The sequence below is a fragment of the Aythya ferina genome, assembly GCF_964211825.1.
Source record: "Aythya ferina genome assembly, chromosome: 1".
NCBI lineage: Eukaryota > Metazoa > Chordata > Aves > Anseriformes > Anatidae > Aythya > Aythya ferina.
Genome location: NC_140296.1, coordinates 82,269,578 through 82,277,537, shown reverse-complemented (window position 1 = coordinate 82,277,537; position 7,960 = coordinate 82,269,578). Strand labels below are relative to the sequence as shown.

Genomic DNA, 7,960 nt, shown 5'->3' with positions numbered 1-7,960 from the left:
CAGAAATTGGCCTTTATCTAGCTACACTTCTGATAATTTCCTTGTTTTCAGCACTGCTCTGTAAATATATCTTATTAAACTGGTGTACCACATGGCATAAGTAGTTGTCCTGGTTTCAGTTAGAACAGAATTAATTTTCTTCCTAGTAGTTGGTGGAATGCTGTGTTTTGGCTTAGGATGAGAAGAGTGCTGATAACACCCCGATGTTTTAATTGTTGCAGAGCAGTGCTTATACCAAGCCAAGGACACCTCAGACTTTTGCTCTGTCCTGCCAACAGGCAGGCTGGGGGTGCAGTAAGAGCTGGGAGGGGACAGACCCAGGACAGGTGACCCGAACTAGCCAAAGGGGTATTCCATACCATCTGACGTCATGCTAAACAATATATAGGGGTGGCTAGCCGGGGGGAGGGGGCCGGACTGCTCGGGGTTAAGCTGGGCATCGGTCAGCGGGTGGTGAGCAATTGCATTGTGCATCACTTGTTTGTACATATTATTAGTAGTAGTACTATTATCATCATTGTATTATTATTATTATTATTATTATTATTATTATTATTATTATTATTATTATTATTATTATTTTCCTGTCTTATTAAACTGTCTTTATCTCAACTCACGGGCTTCACTTTCCATTTCTCTCCCCCGTCCCAGAGAGGGAGGGGGGAGGGTGAGCGAACGGCTGCGTGGTGTTTAGCTGCCAGCCGGGTTAAACCACGACAGTAGTCAAAAAACAAAACAAAACAAAACAAAACAAACAAACAAACAAACAAAAACATTTGCTAGTGCAACCCTCCAGAAATGTAGCTGGCACAAATACTTAAAGATATGATACACTGGTTGGCATTTTTAAGTGCATTTGAGAGGGAGAGATAATAGCAAGTAAATTAGGTTTGTGCATACCAAGCCAAAAATATTATTTAAAAAGGAATAGTTTAACAACTGTTTATTGAGTGTTGTTGTCAAGGCTTTGGCAGAGGTGGGCTGCAGGGATAGCCTTTGTGGGAGGAGGTTGGGGCTGCCCTGTGCTGGACACAGCTGCTTCCAGTTGGCTTTGCAATGCAGTGAGGTGTGGCCTCCCTGCCTTCAGCTCAACACACAAGACTTCATTTTCTTTTCTGTGCCTATCTCCTGAGGAGGGGGAGTGGGAGAGTGGCTGGGTGGGTGCCCAGCAGCTGGCCAAGATCAACCCAACCCATTCCGGTATCAGAAAGTACAGTAATAAATATTGCAAAAAAATAAGGTACATTCTCATTGTTTAGTACTTGCATAAAACTTAATTAAAATGCTGTAGCATTTGATTTCTCTTCCTTCCCTAGAGCCCACTCCTATCCCATTTGTGGCTCTCAGCAGGATCTTTCCCTGTGAGAGTTTTATTTTCAGCTCTGTCTGGAAAGTTGATAGCAGTTGCATAGACATGATATAAATCACTACCATCATGGCAAGCCCCAAAACAATTTCGGTTCCTCGCCAGCTGAATGTTATCCTGTCAATTTGTAGCTGGCTCTTTAGGTTCTATAGCCTGCTGGGATGTGTTATTAGATTGACTGCTGGCAGTTTTGTTGCTGCATCCCTAGCAATCCCATGATCACTTAGTACATGGCAATATTCCTGCATAAAGCTGTTTTCTGAATTGGGGAGGTTGGGGAGAAGAGCATTTTTATTTTTATATTTGAAAGATGAGCCCAAAGCATGGAAAACGCCAACAAATTTGTGAGGGTTGTCATAGCTTGGTTCAGAGAGGATTTTGTGTGGGAGTTGACCAAAACAGCAAGAACTAAACCAATCAAGCAACTATTCCTCAGCAGCCATGATTCAAGACCAACCACCAAGGCAGTCAAGACTGTATATTTCTAGACACATTGCAGAAAGCATCAGGTAACGATGTCTCTGGACACTTTAGGCCACTGGAATGACTGTAGATGAGTCATACAAGCTTCTCATCATTCACACATCCTCTAACACTATCTGCTTTGTTTGCCTTGCATTTAGCAGCCATCATTGTCATGACAACCTGCTAAAACAGGTGAATAATGAATGGGTTAAAATCTATCCTTGGAACTGGCATGATGGCTATGGACAGGGTCTAGTGTACATTCCTTCCTGGCAAGCTGAAAGCACAGGCTGCCATAGCATTTCATCAGATGGAGCCAGTAAGAGAGTGTCAGTGGAAACAGCCCCCAGTGCCAAGCAAAACGAGGGACACTTCCTCTGCAGGACACCTGAAGGCTGCCTCTTTCTGTGCACCTACCAACCAATCAGTAGGAGAGTCCCTGCGATGAACAGCTATTCAGTTCTTAGGCAACAGCACTTTGCTATGATCTGATTTCACCTCTGCAGCCAAAGATGCTTTCTAAGACATAAGAATTTATGTTCCTGTTTCTGTAGGATATCACTTTTTTAAATAAATATCTATATATATATTTTTTTTCTGAAAGACATAGGTAATTTCTGAATTTACAAGTCCTCATTAAAAAGTCAGTTTCCTGGCAAGCTACAAGTTTATTTTAATATCCCCTCCTATATTCAGTACAAAATTCAAACCAAGATACAAGATTCTAAAAATGGATGTCTAAAATTATGCTGTTTATTCCCTGCTAGGCACTCAAATAACTGTCTTAATTTTCTAAAGCACTAAACACCTATCAGCTCAAATGAAGCAAATAGCATCAGCTTGGTAGCTAAAATGCCACTAAATGTTTTGAAAAAGAGATCTCTGGAAGTGTCTGACTATACACTTAGAGACTGTCTCTGAAAACACACATTTTTCAGCTCAGTCTGTTCATACTTTTAAAATGGAGATATTTCTGGATGTGTTGGATGGGTATATAGTCAATTGAGAAGACGGTGTGGTTAGTAAAAAAAAAAAAATAATAATCTTAAACTATCAAACTAATACATGCTGTAATATGAGACAATTGACTAAATTAGACAGTTACTAGCTCCAATAAACTTCCAAGTACCTCAGTATATGAAGAAAACCAATTATCTGATAGTAATATCTGTTTTCTTTCCAGAGACTTCATCAGCAATTACAGCTTTAAACAAATTCCTTCTCCTCCTCAATGGTTAAAAAGCAGAACTAACTCTACAAAACATACCTTTTCACTATAATTATTTAAGCATTGAACCAATTTCATTCCTGACTCACCCAAGGTACAATTTTTGTCCCTTGGAAATACAATACAAGAAAATCTCCGTCCTTTACTGGATGCGGGGGGAAATTTAGTGACGAGAGATGAGGAAAAGGCTGAGGTACTTAATGCCTTCTTTGTCTCAGTCTTTAGCAGCAATACCCATTGTTCTCTAGATACCCTGTACCCTGAGCTGGTGGAAGGGGATGTGAAGCAGGATGTGGCCCTCACAATCCACGAGGAAATGGTTAGCTACCTGCTACAGCACTTCGATGTACACAAGTCGATGGGGCCAGATGGGATCTACCCAAGGGTACTGAGAGAACTGGCAAAGGAGCTGGCCAAGCCGCTTTCCATCATTTATCGGCAGTCCTGGCTATCGGGGGAGGTCCCAGCCAACTGGCGGCTAGCAAATGTGACACCCATCTACAAGAATGGCTTGAGGGTAGACCAAGGGAACTATAAGCCTGTTAGTTTGACCTCAGTGCCAGGGAAGCTCATGGAGCAGATTATCTTGAGTGTCATCATGCAGCACTTGCAGGACAAGCAGGTGATCAGGCCCAATCAGCATGGGTTTATGAAAGGCAGGTCCTGCTTGATGAACCTGATCTCCTTCTATGACTAGATGACGTGCCTGGTGGATGAGGGAAAGGCTGTGTATGTGGTCTACCTTGGCTTCAGTAAGGCTTTTGACACTATTTCCCACAGCATTCTCCTTAAGAAACTGGCTGCTCTTGGCTTGGACAGGTGTAGGCTTCATTGGGTTAGAAACTGGCTGGATAGCCGGGCCCAGAGTCGCGGTGAATGGAGTTCAATCCAATTGGAGGCCGGTCACTAGTGGAGTCCCCCAGGGCTCACTACTAGAGCCAGTTCTCTTTAATATCTTTATCGATGATCTGGATGAGGGCATCGAGTGCACCCTCAGTAAGTTCGCAGATGACACCAAGTTAGGTGCGTGTGTCGATCTGCTCGAGGGCAGGAAGTCTCTGCAGGAGGATCTGGATAGACCGGACCAATGGGCTGAAGCCAATTGTATGAGGTTCAACAATGCCAAGTGCTGGGTCCTGCACCTGGGGCACAACAACCCCAAGCAGAGTTACAGGCTGGGAGAGGAGTGATTGGAAAGCTGCCTGGTGGAGAAGGACCTGGGAGTATTGGTTGATAGTCATCTGAATATGAGCCAGCAGTGTGCTCAGGTGGCCAAGAAGGCCACCAGAATCCTGGCTTGCATAAGAAAAAGTGTGGCCAGCAGGGCTAGGGAAGTGATTGTCCCCCTGTACTCAGCTCTGGTGAGGCCACACCTTGAGTATTGTGTTCAGTTTTGTGCCCTCGCTACAAGAAGGACATTGAGGTGCTCAAGTGAGTCCAGAGAAGGGCGACAAAGCTGGTGAGGGTTCTGGAGAACAAGTCTTACAAGGATTGGCTGAGGGAGCTGGGATTGTTCAGCCTGGAAAAGAGAAGGCTCAGGGGCAACTTCATCACACTCTACAGGTACCTTAAAGGAGACTGTAGTGAGGTGGGGGTTGGTCTATTCTCCCATGTGCCTGGTGACAAGATGAGGGGGAATGGGCTAAAGTTGCACCATGGGAGGTTTAGGTTGGATGTTAGGAAGAATTTCTTTACTGAAAGGGTTGTTAGGCATTGGAATAGGCTGCCCAGGGAAGTGGTTTAGTCACCATCGCTGGAGGTCTTCAAAAGACGTTTAGATGTAGAGCTTAGTGATATGGTTTAGTGGAGGACTGGTTAGTGTTAGGTCAGAGGTTGGACTAGGTGATCTTGGAGGTCTCTTCCAACCTAGATGACTCTGTGATTCTGTGAAATATATATATATATGTGCAATATCCCTAACTGTGTCTGGAGATCTGAGTAAAGGACTGGGACTTCAACAGAGCAAAGGGTCTTCATGATGAGCTTAGACTGTAGGGCCTAGTGAACATTGAATGAATAAATTTATTGTAATACAAATAAGGATTAGAGTTAAAGTTGCTATGGAAACACTGGTCTAATTTTTCAGAGTTTGGAGGTGTTAAAGTGAAGGCACCTGAAAGCAAGGAGGAGAGGATGTGTACAAATTCATTGTCCAAAACCAAAACAAAACAAAACTATGCAGAAACAAGCTATAACTCCAGTAGGTTTGGGGCAATTATTTAACATATTAGACAGCATAAGTGAAATCTCTGGAGAGAACAAATCTCATTGTATTTGGCCAGTGTACAAGCATGACTTACTGTTCTCATAGTGGAAGGTTGTCATGCCATGACAGTCCTCCATGGAGATGCTGCTGAGCTGCTGCTGTGCAATAAAGGACATTGGAGGAGAGCAAAAGAACTGAAACATTCACAGACTTTTTTCTGTCCTGGACCATTTCCTGTTTTGCAGAGGAAAGCAGATTGTTCTGCATGGAACAGTGGAGCCACAGGAGACATTTCTGACTGCCATATAGCTGGAGTGACTTCTCTAGTGTCCAAAAGGGTCTAGAGGTTCTCAGGGTTCCATCCTTTATTGCAGCACTTCTACAGTTTTCTTCTTGTGCAGATTGTTCGGTAGGTAAGGGCTTGAGATGTGAGTATGTGAGGAACTGTAATTTTTCCTTCAGAAGGGACACTTCCTCCTCTGTTGTTATGCTCATTAATAGGTTCTGGGAGTTTCTTTGCAGTGTCAGATTTATATGAAGCCAAGCCGTAGAAGAGAAAGGTACACATGGAAGTGTGCATGCATACGCATCCACTAAGTATGATCTCAGAAACTTCCTTTCTTTAAGCATCTGTAATTTAATATCAGTCAGCTGTAATCTGGTCTCCTACCTCCTTTCCTAGGCAGTTCAAAGAATCTGATGTAGAAGGGACCAGGGCTGCTTCAGACTGGTGCCAGCAGCTCTTCACCATATGCTCACCCTGTTCAAACACAGGTGAGAGTGGAATTCACAAACCCTATATACATACTCCAGCAGGGGAACCTGAAAATTAGATAGAATAACCTTGACTCAGGGCAGCTTTCCAATTTAAAATCCAAAAGGGTCAGATGTATCAGTCATGTTTTCACACAAAATCTGTGGGAAGCAAAGGTTAGATTCTGATAGCACTAGGATACCTACTTAGGATTGGGATCTTTCCTTTGATCCTTATAGGCAGGTCTTCCTAACTCTACTTTGTTGTTATCAGTGTGATGTCCTCTGCTTCTTTCAGACATCTTCTTTGCATGGAATATAGAAATTTTTTTTCTATTATCAAGCATTATTTTCTTTTCTTTTTCAGATTCCATCTGTAGCAGCCAGCAAAATATTATACGTACCTTGTAAAAAGTCCTTTATCCACTTTAACTGTAGTTTCAAAAGGTATGCATCTGTTTTGATTTTTTTAAATGTTATTTCTAGGTTACATATGTGCAAGGTTAAGCTTTGCCTTTCCTCCTGCCCCAGCACCTCCATCTCCACCTGCTTGGTTTGCAATGATAAAGGACAGCTGAAAGCCCTTGAAGATGATGAAAGTGAGCCTGTGAATTAGAAGCACTCACCTTTGAAGGGCATTCATCACCTGGGTTTTAAGACAGACAACAAAAAGAAAAGCTTTAGTTAACCAAGAGTCTCATTTTGCCCAGTCAAAGGAAAATATGCACCAAGAAAATTACATGAACATAATCAAACATGAGCTGAATTGGGTAGTCCTTTAGGTAATATGTGATATGGTTCTTCCAAGGTCAGTGTTTCTTTGAAGCCGCTGCTCCAAGAGGTCCCTGGTCTGCAGGACTCTCACTTTTTAAAGCAGGTTCCTAGTTCACAGACTTCTTGGGAAAAGCTTAAAGACATAGCCCAATTCAATTATGCAATTTTATAATATATATATATAATAAACTTAATTCTCTTTTTATTCTAATCTTAAGTATACAGTAGCCTCTTGCTATGGGTCCCCATGCTTGAAAGCCCTGTTCCAATAAGCCCAGCCATAACTGAGTTGCAGTAAATGAATAAATGGACATTGAAAGTACAGGGCCAAAGACAGACAGCAGGAATTTTACCTGCCTCCCCCGTACCACTAGCTTTATTGACCTGACAGAGGCATTGCCAGCTGAGGAGAGGCTGTGTGATCCGGCACACAGTTGCTCGACACTTGAGGTAGGCACAGCACTTGTACCATAAAAAACGCTGTAGTGCAAGGACAGCATGAATGCTACTGTAGACAAAACAGATCTTTCAAAATGATCCTTATTTAAACGTTTATAATCGTAGTGCTGTTAAATTAGATCAAGCCAGAATTTACTTTCTCCAGTACTTTTAGCCACAAAAATTTACTTAATTGCTTTCAGTGGAATTTTTCCATTAAAGACATAAACAAGGAGAAAAAAAATATTTTGTGCAGGTTTATAGAAATTCCTGTCAAGTATGATTAATTTTGCAGCAATAAATACTTCTGTATTAAGGAAGGAAGGAAGGAAGGAAGGAAGGAAGGAAGAGTTTCAAGATAAGAATGTATCAAAATACCTCAGAGCTTTGCCACGTGAAGGGAAATATATTTTCCCTCACTGAACTGCAGGACTCATTGATGGCCTCTGCTGTGAAAATAAGAACAGCTTGTGTGCACTTGATCATAAACTGGAGCAATGAGCAATGACTGAAAGAATGCATGTACATGAGTTTGCCTCTTTCCATGCCCGGGAACTTCTACGAAGAAACACATTCTCCATCAAAGTTGTTGTACATGCATTCAGCAAGAGAAAGAAACCCTTTTCCCTTTGAGCTTTCAGTTCGGGTAAAGGAAGTTCTTCGTTCTTTAGAATAAACCAAAAAAGCCACAGCCTAACAGCTCACCACCAGGACTAACAGTCAGAAGCAC

General features: G+C 42.4%; 1 long non-coding RNA gene across 4 annotated transcripts; it reads right to left on the bottom strand.

Annotated features, from left to right (window-relative positions):
- Window positions 1-5,032: 5,032 nt before the first annotated feature.
- LOC311420983 lies at window positions 5,033-7,673 on the bottom strand. Of its 4 annotated transcripts, none has more exons than XR_014684631.1 (3): window positions 7,609-7,673; window positions 6,645-6,664; window positions 5,033-6,087 (listed from the first exon to the last, which is right to left on the bottom strand). It is a non-coding gene; the product is annotated as an uncharacterized lncRNA (long non-coding RNA). The 4 variants fall into 4 exon arrangements; XR_014684632.1 differs by having other exon boundaries at window positions 5,033-6,025; window positions 7,609-7,665; XR_014684633.1 differs by lacking the exon at window positions 7,609-7,673 and adding an exon at window positions 6,759-6,849 and having other exon boundaries at window positions 5,033-6,025.
- Window positions 7,674-7,960: the final 287 nt, after the last annotated feature.